This window comes from Arvicola amphibius, chromosome 12 (genome assembly GCF_903992535.2).
Source record: "Arvicola amphibius chromosome 12, mArvAmp1.2, whole genome shotgun sequence".
NCBI classification, from domain to species: Eukaryota; Metazoa; Chordata; class Mammalia; order Rodentia; family Cricetidae; genus Arvicola; species Arvicola amphibius.
Window position 1 is genome coordinate 132,254,267 of NC_052058.2, and position 12,717 is coordinate 132,266,983.

Sequence of the window (12,717 nt, forward strand, 5' to 3'; positions counted from 1 at the left end):
AGTAAGAGGTCCTCTTGAGAACCACGATTTTTCCAGAACACGGCTAGCACTCTTCCATTTTGAAGGAAGATATATCAAAGTGCACACTGGCTTTGGTCTCCTAAATTTTGCAGAAAGAACAATTTTGTAGTGTGCCAAAAACTTTTATTTTTCTGCTTTAATACTTTGCCTCTAAAAAGCACTGTACTGTATCATTTATGTTACATTGCTTTGAAGTTAATGACTGATGCATGCCTGGATGAAAGACCCAAAAGTGAATGAAGCAGGGAAACTATCCCAGAGATCCTCCATGATTTTCTCTGATGAATTGGACATTCTTACATTGGGAAAGGGGCAAGAAAAGATGGGAGGCCTGATGTCCACCATGACTCAGAAATTTGGAGGGCTGGTGGACCCATGGTCCTTTCCAAATCCAGGAAATACTTGTGATAATTTCCCTTATTGTGAGTGTCATGCCTTTTCAACATGTTTCACTGAATATTTCATACTCATTAGCAGGTGTATCAGTTGTGTGTGCAAAAGGTGACTTTACTGTCTGTGTACCACGTCCATTGGATTTCAGATTTGGACCTGATCACCAACCATAGCTTATTGTCATCAATTCTTCTTAAAACCCAAGAAGATATTTTCATATGGTCTCATTTTAAAAGCAGTCTTTGCTGTAAGGCTTGTCTGTAAATATGACCTGCAACTTCTCTATATTGTTTAGATTTATAAGTATGCTGAGAGATTCAAAAACTGCACAGTTGGAACATAGGTCCAATTCCTTCTTTCAAGAAGCACTTCCTTGAGATTCATTACTCCAAAATGGAAGGCTGAGGAGAAAATATGGGGATCAGATCCATAAGGAGCATAAAACTGCAGTAGATACCCTAAATTTCTAAATTGTAATGGGCCGAAGTCAAGCACTTCTCTAAACAAACAATTACCATCAGAAAGAATAAAAATGAAAGAAATACATTATAGTTCATGGATACAAGGTGAAAGAACATCCTTAGGATCCACCGTAGATCAGGTGAAAAGCACATCATCACCAACATTATACCTGGAGAGTAAAATGGAATGGAAACCTATCCTGGTCTAGAAATTATATACATCATTCTCAAGCCCAAATTATAAAAGGAGTTCACTGTTGCAATCCACCTTTAAAGTTCATGTTGTTATTTACTTCATAAGAGAGAAATAAGCTTTTTGCTCCTTTCATATCAAGAAGCTTACCCAGCTCAGAGGAAAGTGCAATTTCCCAAGGTCTGACAATATCTGGGTTTTGCATGATGTCTTGGTTTCACCTTTCACTCCATTATTCTCTGGTTGTGCAAGGGAGACTCACAGATTCTTATGATAAACCCAAAGATGACACATTGAGGCAATTAGTTCCTTGGTGAAGTCATATAAAACACATGGCACGTACATCATAGATATAGTCAGGACTCCTGCTTAACATTTGTTCATTTTGTTCTGAGTTCTGGTAAAGAAGTCATGAGGACCAATTTATATGAGATATACCCGCCATGTCTTATTTTTGCTAGAGTAAAACTATCATTAGTGTATCAAAAAGAAAATTCACTATCACTTCTTTCTGTCTCAAGTGTACATAGAATGTCACATTTAGAAGACTCAATGAAGAAGGAAAATAGGCATTGAAAAACAATCCAAAATTTAGGGGATAATGTAACAAGCCAGAGTTTTTATTTTAGGGCAGGAGAATGTTGGATATGCTTGGGAGTGTGTAGGCTGAGGCTCGCAAGAAAGACAGTTTTCTGTTGGGACAATTCCATCCATGATAATTCTGTTTCACTTTGTTCCAAAATAGAATCCCAAATATCTCTTCTTCTTCAGGTAGAAGTAGTAAACACTGAGGGTCTATCTGTATTCTCAATAATTTTTCACTAAGATTGTGATTTCTAAAAACCAACATCTATGACCAGGAGTTCAAGGACTATGATTTGTATGATTACACTCTCTTGACCCATTTTTTCTTGGTAAACCCTCAAGTCTATTGCTCTTCAGTCCTTTGGTATACTATTTCTAAAAGTAGGCAATTCACTTTTCCAGTTAGTGAAAATATAAAAAAATATAACCATTCCTTGATCTATGTGACCTCAGTTATTGGAAGGCATTTTTTTTAATTAAAAAATTTCCATCTCCTCTCCTCTTCCCTGCCCTCCCCTCCACCCATATCCCCACTCCCTCACTCTCCAGGCCAAAGAGCCATAAGGGTTCCCTATACTATGTTAAGTCCAAGGTCCTCCCAACTCCCCCCAGGTCCAGGAAGGTGATCAACCAAACTGACAAGGCTCACACAGAGCCTGTCCATGCCTTAGAATCAAAGCCTATCACCATTGTCCTTGGCTTCTCAGTCAGCCTCCACCATCAGCCACATTCAGAGAGTCCGGTTTGAATGGCATGTTCTGTCAGTTCCATTCCAACTGGTCTTGGTGATCTCCTGTTAGTTCTGACACACAGTCTCAGTGGGTGAACGCACCCCTCACGGTCCTGAATTTCTTGCTCATGTTCTCCCTCCTGCTCCTCATCAGGACTGTGGGAGCTCAGTCCGGTGCTCCAATGTGGGCCTCTGTCTCTATCTCCATCCATGGCCAGGTGGAGGTTCTATGGTGATACGCAAGAAATTCATCAGTATGGCTATAGGATCTGTTTTTTTTCTGGCTCCCTCTCCTCAGCTGCCCAAGGAAGTAGCTGGGGGCATCTCCCAGAATACCTGGGAATCCCTCTAGAGTCATGTCTCTTGACATCCCTAAAATGGCTCCCTTAATTAAGATATATGCTTCCCTGCTCCCATATCCACCCTTCATATATACCAACCATCCCAATTTCCCAAGAACTCCCCATGCTCCCCTTCACACTTTTCTCTTCCCATCCCCCCTTGCAACCATCCCACCCCACCCCCAAGTTCCCAGGCACTCTTGTCTACTTCCAATATCCAGGAGGATAACTACAGGTTTTTATTTGGGTTCTCCTTATTATTTTCTATAGTATCACAAATTATAGGCTTGATGTCCTTTATTTATGGCTAGAGACCGATTATGAGTAAGTACAATCCCATGTTTATCTTTTTGAGTCTGGGTTACCTCATTGAGAACAGTGTTTTCTATTTCCATCTATTTGCAAGAAAAATTATAGATGTCATTGTTTTTTATCACTGAGTAGTATTCTAATATGTATATATTCCACAATTTCTTCATCCATTCTTCAACTGAAGGGCATCTAGGTTGCTTCCATGTTCTGGCTATTACAAATAATGCTGCTATGAACATAGTTGAACAAATGCTTTTGTAGTATGATTGGGTATCTCTTGGGTAAATTCCCAAGAGTGTGATTGCTGGGTCCTGGGGTAGGTTGATCCCGAATTCCCTGAGAAACCACCACACTGCTATCCAAAGTGGTTGCACATGTTTGCATTCCCACCAACAATGGATGAGTGTACCCCTTACTCCACAACCTCTCCAGCAAAGGCTATCATTGGTTTTTTTTGATTTTACCCAATCTGACAGGTGTAAGATGGTATCTCAACGTTGTTTTGATTTGCATTTCCCTGATTGCTAAGGAGGTTGAGCATGCCCTTAAGTGTCTTTTGGCCATTTGAACTTCTGTTGAGAATTCTCTGTTTAGTTTAGAGCCCCATTTTTAATTGGGTTAATTAGCATTTTAAATTCTAGTCTCTTGAGTTCCTTATATATTTTAGAGATCAGACCTGTGGCAGTTGCAGGGTTGGTGAAGATCTTTTCCCAGTCAGTAGGCTACCTTTGTGTCGTAATGACAGTATCCTTTGCTTTACAGAAGCTTCTCGGTTTCAGGAGGTCCCATTTATTCAATGTTGTCCTTAATGTCTGTGCTGCTGGGGTTATGCGTAGGAAGCGGTCTCCTGTGCCCATATTTTGTAGAGTACTTCCCACTTTCTCCTCTATTAGGCTCAATGTGTTCAGGTTAATATTGAGGTCTTTAATCCATTTGGACTTGAGTTTTGTGCATGGTGATAGATATGGATCTACCTTCATTCTTCTATGGGTTGACATCCAGTTATGCCAGCACCATTTGTTGAAGATGCCCTCTTTCTTCCATTATGTAGTTTTGGCTCCAATATCAAAAATCAGGTGTTCATAGGTTTGTGGGTTAAGATGCGGGTCTTCTATTCAATTCTATTGGTCGATTTCTCTGTTTTTATGCCAATACCAAGCTGTTTTCAATACTGTAGCTCTGTAATAGAGTTTGAAGTCAGGGATGGTAATGCCCTCGGAAGTACCTTTATTGTATAAGATTGTTTTGGCTATCCTGGGTTTCTTGTTTTTCCATATAAAGTTGATTATTGTCCTCTTAAGATCTGTGAAGAATTTTGATGGGAGCTTGATGGGTACTGCATTGAATCTATAGATTGCTTTTGGTAGAATTGCCATTTTTACTATGTTGGTCCTCAAATCCACGAGCAAGGGAGATCCTTCCATTTTCTGGTATCCTCTTCAATTTCTTTCTTCAAAGACTTAAGGTTCTGTCAAATAGATCCTTCACTTCCTTGGTTAGAGTTACCCCAAGATATTTTATGGAATTTGTGGCTATTGTGAAAGGTGATACTTCTCTGATTTCCCTCTCTGCTTCCTTATCTTTTCTGTATAGGAGGGCAACTGATTTTTTGGAGTTGGTCTTGTATCCTGCCACGTGACTAAAGGAGTTGATCAGCTTTAGGAGTTCTTTGGTGGAGTTTTTGGGGTTGTTTATGTACACTATCATATCATCTGCAAATAACGAAAGATTAACTTCTTCCTTTCCAATTCGAATCCCCTTGATCCCCTTATGTTGTCTTATGGCTATTGCTAGAACTTCAAGCACTATATTGAAGAGATAAGGAGAGTGTGGACAGCCTTGTCGTATTCTTGAATTTAGTGGGATGGCCTTGAGTTTCTCTCCATTTAATTTGATGTTAGCTGTCGATTTGCTGTAAATAGCCTTTGTTATATTTAGGAATGACCCATGTATCCCTAATCTTTCCAAGACCTTTATCATAAAGGGGTGTTGAATTTTGTCAAAAGGTCTTTCAGCATCGAATGAAATTATCATATGGTTTTTATCCTTCAGTTTATTTATATGATGGATTACATTGATAGATTTTTGTATGTTGAACCAGCCCTGCATCTCTGGGATGAAGCCTACCTGATCATAGTGGATAATTTTTCTAATGTGTTCTTGGATTCTGTTTGCCAGTATTTTATTGAGAATTTTTGCATCAATGTTCATGAGTGAGATTGGCCTGTAATTCTCTTTCTTGGTTGAGTCTTTGTGTGGTTTTGGTATCAGGGAAATTGTAGCTTCATAAAAGGAATTTGGCAATGACTCTTCTGTTTCTATATTATGAAATACCTTAAGGAGTATAGATATTAGGTCTTCTTGGAAGTTCTGGTAGAATTCTGCATTGAAACCATCTGGTCATGAACTTTTTTTGGTAGGGAGGTTTTTAATAACAGTTTCTAATTCTTCATAACTAACAGGACTATTTAGATTGTTTAGCTGGTCCTGGCTTAACTTTGGTATGTGGTACTTTTCTAAAAAACTGTCCATTTCTTTTACATTTTCCAATTTTGTGGCATACAAGCTTTTGTAGTAAGGTCTAACGATTCTCTGAATTTCCTCTGTGTCTGTGGTTATGTCCCACTTTTCATTTCTGATCTTATTAAATTGCTTGTTCTCTCTCTGCTGTTTATTTAGTTTGTAAAGGAGTTTGTCAATCTTACTGATTTTCTCCAAGAACCAGCTTTTTGTTTCATTGACTCTTTGGATTGTTTTCTGTGTTTCTATTTTGTTGATTTCTGCCCTCAGTTTGATTATTTCCTGCCTTCTACTCCTCCTAGATGAGTCTGCTTCTTTTTTTTCTAGAGGTTTAGGTGTGCTGTTAAGTCTCCAATGTGTGATTTCTCCGAATTTTTAAAGAGGGCACTTAGTGCTATGAACTTTCCTCTTAGCACTGCTTTCATTGTGTCCCATAGGTTTGAGTATGTAGTGTCTTTATTTTCATTAAGTTCAAGAAAGACTTTAATTTCTTTCTTTATTTCTTCCTTGACCCAGGTGTGGTTCAGTAGTTGACTGTTCAGTTTCCATGAGTTTGTAGGCTTTCTGGGGGTAGCATTGTTGTTGAATTCTAATTTTAATCCATGGTGATCCAATAAGACACAGGTGGTTACTAATATGTTTTTGTAACTGTGGAAGCTTGCTTTGTTACCGAGTATGTGGTCAATTTTCCAAAAGGTTCCATGAGGCACAGAAAAGAAGGTGTATTCTTTCCTATTTGGGTAATATGTTCTATAGATGTCTGTTAAGTCCATTTGGTTCATTACCTCCATTAAGTCTTTTAATTCTCTGTTAGGTTTTTGTCTGACTGACCTGTCCATTGGTGAGAGAGGAGTGTTGAAGTCTCCTACTATTAGTGTGTGTGGTTTGATGGCTGCCTTGAGTTCTAGTAATGTTTCTTTTACATAAATGGGTGCTTTTGTATAAGGGGCATAGATATTCAAGTTTGAGACTTCATTCTGATGGATTTTTCCTGTTATGAGTATAAAGTGTCCCTTTCCATCTCTTCTGATTGATTTTAGTTAGAAGTCAACTTTGTTAGAAATTAGTATGGCCACACCCACTTGTTTCTTAGGTCGATTTGCTTGATAAACCTTTTCCAACCCTTTACTCTGAGTATATGTCTGTCTTTGTGTTTGAGGTGTGTTTCTTGTGAACAGCGGAATGTTGGATCCTGTTTTCGTATCTAATCTCTTAGCCTGTGCCTTTTTATAGGTGAATTGTGTCCATTGATATTCAGTGATATTAATGACCAGGTTGTTAACACCTGTCATTTTTTTTCTGGTAGTAGAGTTTGTGTGTTACCCTTCTTTGAGATGTGCTGGTGAAGGGTCGCTAGATGTGTGCGTTATTGTGGGCATTGTTGGACTCCTTGGTTTGTGATTTTCCTTCTGTTACTTTCTGCAAGGCTGGATTTGTGGCTGCGTATTGTTTAAATCTGTTTTTGTCCTGGAATATCTTGTTTTCTCCATCGATGATGAATGTAAGCTTTGCTGGGTATAGTAGTCTAGGCTTGCATCCATGTTCCCTTAGTGTCTGTAGCACATCTATCCAAGACCTTCTGGCTTTCATGGTTTCCATTGAGAAGTCAGGTGTAATTCTGATAGGTTTCCCTTTATATGTTACTTGACCTTTTTCCTTTGCAGCTCTTAATATGTGTTCTTTATTCTGTATCTTTTGTGTTTTGATTATTATATGGTGTGGGGATGCTTTCTTTTGATCCAGTCTATTCGGTGTTCTGTAAGCTTCTTGTACTATCATAGGAATATCCTTCTTTAGTTTGGGGAAGTTTCCTTCTATAATTTTGTTGAATATGTTTTCTGGGCCTTTGAGTTGTAATTCTCCTTCTTCTACCCCAATTATTCTTAGGTTTCTTTTTTTCATGGTGTCCCAGATTTCCTGGATGTTTTGTGTTAGAAATTTGTTGGATTTGTTTTGTTCCATAATCTGTGAGTTTATTTCCTCTATAGTATCTTCAGAGACTGAGATTCTTTCTTCCATCTCTTGTATTCGGTTGGAAATACTTGTCTCTGTAGTTTCTGTTCATTTACTCAGAATTTCCATTTCCAGTCTTCCCTCGGATTGTGTTTTCTTCATTACCTCCATTTCATTTTTCAGGTCTTGTACTATTTCCCTTACTTGTTTGATTGATTTTTCTTGTTTTTCTTGGGTATCTTTGAGAGATTTTTTTTTTTTCCCAATATTGGTATTTTATTTTTTTTTTTTTCTCATGGTTTATTTTTTTTTTATATTTAAAAATTTCCATCTCCTTCCCTCCTCCTCCCCCCTCCCTCCCCTCCTTCTCCCCTTTCTCTCCCCTCCTTCTCCCCCTTCCCTCCCCTCCCCTCCACCCATACCTCCCCTCCCTCCCTCTCAAGGCCAAGGAGCCGAGATTTATTTATTTTGTCTACCTTTTTGTTTGTCATCTCCATTTCTTTATGGCAGTTTTTTACCTCCTGTTTAAGGTCCTCTATTATTTTCATAAAGTACTGTTTAAGGTCGATTTCTTCTACTTCTTCTGGAGTAGGGTGTTCAAGTCTTGTTGTTTCGGGGTGTCTGGATTCTGGTGATGTCATGTTGCCTTTCATGTTGTTGGAGTAATTCTTGCATCGGCACCTGCCCATCTCTTCCTTCGAGTGGAGCCAGTAGGGACTTGGTGTCTTAGACCAATCTTTGATGTGACTTAATCTGATTGGATCTCCTCAATTGTGGAACTGGAGCTATTCCTGCAGCACAATCTGATGGAGCCTGTCCTCCCTTGCCGGAATCCTCAGACCTGCCTGGAGGGCAGCCTCTCACCCCTTTGGGTGGATGGCCTTAGTACAGGTGCAGGACACTTGAATACACTAGGGAAGGCTTGGCAGAAGCAGGGAAGTGAGAACCAAAGACACCCCTGCACCAGGAGCTTGGGGAGGGGGACTGTGCTCTCTTCCAGGGCAGGTTGCCCCAGGGTCGCACACACTCACCCGTCCAGATGAACTCCACCGCACCGGATCAGGGATTCCTCTGGAAGGCATTTTTTAATGTGTTTTCAATCCATGTCCACATTCAATCATTTTGATGTATGTTGAATTTATGATGTTCCATTTTCATGCAACCCATAATTCCTTAGTTTTGTTCCTTTGAACTCCATTCACCATACTCTTCTTTCCAAACTGTTGAAACCCCTTGCTTAGATAGACCACAGAGCCTATCCTTGAATGCATATCCATCACATGGAGAAGCAATTGAGGTGTGTAACATGAAGGCCTGGCTCATTGGATTTTCTTTCCTGCATTGTCCCCCATCCATTTTAGTCCCAGAGAAAATCACACAGATGTCTTCATAGGTTTGTAAACTGATTCCCCTTTATCTCAGACTTCTTATTAGCTCTTGTAGCTTATATTAACACGTAATTCTTATCTATGTTAGCAACATGGCTTGGTAAATTTCTCAGCGGGTCAGGTTTCATCTTGCTTCTTCAGTGTTCTGGGCATAACTAGAAAGGAATGGACTTCCCTTTTCCCAGCATTCTCCTGTTCTCATTGCCTTACCTCTACTTCCTCTCTGATTGACCCATCTATACTTTCTCCCTGGCCAATCAGCCTTTATTTAAAATATGATTGACAAAATACAGACAATTCTTCTGTACCACTCTCCCCGCTTTTTTTAAAACAAAAAAATATATCCATAGTCCATTTTTTGGTAAAGGTGAGCATAATTTTCTAGGCTACTTCTTGCTGTTTGGAGGCACTGATAATGTTATGGATACCTAAAGAATATGTAGAGTTATGATCAAGTTCTGACTGGAGTATTCTCTGAATCTGGATCATCTCAGGCTGCATATTGAATCTGTTCTGGGTGTAGAACTCAAACATCTGGGCCATCTGTTCCTGTTCCTACTGGAGATTTCTCAGGTGGTCTTCCTTGATCAAACCTGTTTTTCTTAACTCAGAATGAATCTACAGCCTCTAGTTTCCTGTGGAAGCAAAAGCAAAATCTCATCCCCAAAGAAACAAATCTTTTGACCTCAATTTTGAAGTCAAAGTATTTTCAAAATGCCCATCTTGGTTTAATTCAACAGCATTTGTAAACAAATCTTTTAGCAGCTGTTGCTCCTTCCTCAGCATTCAAAGAATTCAAAGAGAGCATAATAACATACAGTATGAAGATTCTCCATGCATTTTTCATCTTTATGTGGCTTTATTTTAAACTCTATTTCTTTTATTTTTAATTTTTGGGTTTTTGAAACAGATTTTCTGTGTATTATTGTCCTGGAACTCCCCCTGTTGACCAGGCTGTCTTTTAACTCACAGAGATAAACTTGCCTCTGCCTCCCAAGTACTGGGATTAAAAGTGTCCACCACCACACCGTGAATTCACAGAAGTCTGTCTGCCTCTGCCTCCCAAACTTTGGAATTAAAGGTGTGTGCTACCACACCTTGAACTCAGAGATCTGTCTATTTCTGCCTCCCAGGCATTGGGATTAAAGGTGTGTTCCACCACACCTAACTTCTTTCTTTCTTTCCTTCCTTCCTTCCTTCCTTCCTTCCTTCCTTCCTTCCTTCCTTCTTTTCTTCTTTCTTTAGTTTAAGGACTTTAACCATTTTTTTCAAGCCTGCATATATTTTTAACACACTGTAAACCATTTAGAGGTTTTCTTTATCTTTGAATCTCTCTTCCTTGTACATCTCTCTTTTTCTGACTACATGAGCCTTTAATTTGCCAAGCAATATGGGTAGGATTAAAGCCGTGGCTTTGACGGCTGGATCCAGACCATTCCTTGGATTTCCAGCCACATAGCAGAAGTACTTGACAGAGCCATGTTTATTGCCACAACTCTATGGCATTTCAAGGTCCCTGCCAGCAACCAAGCTGCAGCATTCTGCTTACAACCTATATTCAATTGCTCTATAGTCAGACTGCCTGCCTGAAAGAGTCAGAGTTTGCCCTGGCAGGATGGCACAGAAAGTCAGCATTTTAAAACAGCACAGCTTTTTCCTGGTATGGCTGAAAATCAAAAAGCATGTGGTCAGCATTTTATCAACACTATTTAAGTGTTTCTTGTCAGGACCTCTTAAGAGAGCTTCAAGGTTTTGCAGCTAAAGCTGATTGGGGAAGCCTCTCTTAAATGCTATGGGCACTTTCTTGTCCGTAGCAAGCAGAGCAGACCCAAGAAATTGCTGCTACCAAGAAAACATGCTTCAACCCTATTCTTTCCCAAGCTTTCTCAGGCTTTCTGTAGATGTAGTTAACCACATGGGAACCGTTCTATAATATGAAGACTTGGCTCATTGGGGTTTCTTTCCTGCCCAGTCCTCCAGCCATTTTAGTCCAAGAGAAAATTACACAGATGTTTGCATAGGATTATAAACTGAATGGCCCATTAGCTTAAGCTTCTTATTACCTCTTTTAGCTTAAATTACCCCATTATTCTTATCTATGTTAGCTACATGGCTTGGTACATATCTCAGCAAGGCAGGTCACAGCTTGCTTCTTCAGTGATCTGGCATAACTAGGGAACAATGGACTTCCTCCTTCCCAGGATTCTCCTGATCTCATTGCCTCACCTCTACCTCCTATCTGGTTAAAATGCCTATACTTTCTGCCTGGCCAATCACTGTTTATTTAAAATATGATTGACAAAATACAAATAATTCTCTCAGATAAGAAGTGTTTGTTTTCTATGACTTGAATTGGTGTGAATTCTTAAATGGCTTCCTCTGAGTTTCATGATAGTTGCTTTGCTTTCCATGTTACTGGCATGCTTAATACATCTGTTTTCTTGGGGAAAGCCATAAAACTTGTACTTTGCCGTATATTATTTCAGAAAAGCATTTTATCTAAAAGGTTGAAAAAGAGGAGTATGAGGAAAATCTCTAGATGAACAAGATCAGACAAATTATCAAGAGTCAATTCTTCACTCGGGAGGCAGAGGCAGACGGATCTCTGAGTTCGAGGCCAGCCTGGTCTACAAGAGCTAGCTCCAGGACAGGCTCTAAAAACTACAGGGAAACCCTGTCTCGAAAAACAAAACAAAAAAAAGAGTTAATTCTTATAAAAATATTTGCCTCACTTTGAAGCTTGAAGTTGTAATTTTCAACATGCCAGTGAAAGAAAACAGCATGGTGTGACAAGAGGGACAGAAACACACAAAACACAACACTGCCAAAAATGCACATGAGGTATGGTGTGGGAGGTTCTTCCATCTCTGTTTTGCTTTATTGTTTGATAAATAAGAACAGCTTTGAGGCTATGGCAAGGATAAACAGAACTAGGCAGGGAAGGTAGGCTTTATGTTGGAGGAAAGAAGGGAAGAGTTAGAACCCATGAAGACACTGGAGACAGAGGATAGTAATTTTATTTCATAAGCCACAGCAAGGTAGCAAATTACAGATTAATAAAAATGGTTTAAATTATTATGGGATAGACAGTAAATAGCTGGAGGCAATGGTCTAAGGACTGATTGAATGAATGCAGTTTTGTGAGATAATTTTGGGAGGTAAGCTTTTCCTTGTTTTGTCAAGGAATCTAGATTTCAGGGGAAAAAATCAACCCTTAAAACCCATGATGTCTTTCTCTGTTATCAGTACCTTTGGCACACTAGATGATTGATATGGTACATCTCAAATGTGCTCAAAAGCACCAGACCAAATTTCTTGCTGCTCTTCCTATTCTGCACCTCTGTTGTAGAACTTGAGAATCAAGCCTGCTGCACAACCTTGATGTAACATTTCAAAGCCAAAGAGCTTATTAATGACTTTCATCCCAAGTCCCTGGAATGCTCATGGGTTAAGAGCTGAATTCTCTGGATCAATGATGACAAGAAGTCTCTGAAGACGCTGACTGACTCATACAAATGCCAATCTGAAGTCTAGGTAAGAGGCCTTTTTGAAAACAATAAAATTTCCAGAACATGGCTAGCACTCTTCCATTTTGAAGGAAGACATATCAAAGTGCACACTGGCTTTGATCTCCTAAAAAATTGAAAACAGAACAATTTTGTAGTGTGTCAAATCTTTCTGTTTGTCTGCTTCAATACTTTGCCTCTATAGAGCACTGTACTGCATCATTCATGTTACATTGCTTTGAAGTTATTGACTCATGCATGTTTGAATGAAAGGCCCAAAAGTGAATGAAGCAGGGAAGTTATCCCACAGATTC

General features: G+C 39.3%; 1 non-coding gene across 1 annotated transcript; it reads left to right on the top strand.

Moving 5' to 3' along the window:
- The first annotated feature begins 12,363 nt into the window (after window positions 1-12,363).
- Window positions 12,364-12,429, top strand: LOC119803152. Its single transcript, XR_005283563.1, has one exon. It is a non-coding gene; the product is annotated as a small nucleolar RNA SNORD109A (small nucleolar RNA).
- Window positions 12,430-12,717: the final 288 nt, after the last annotated feature.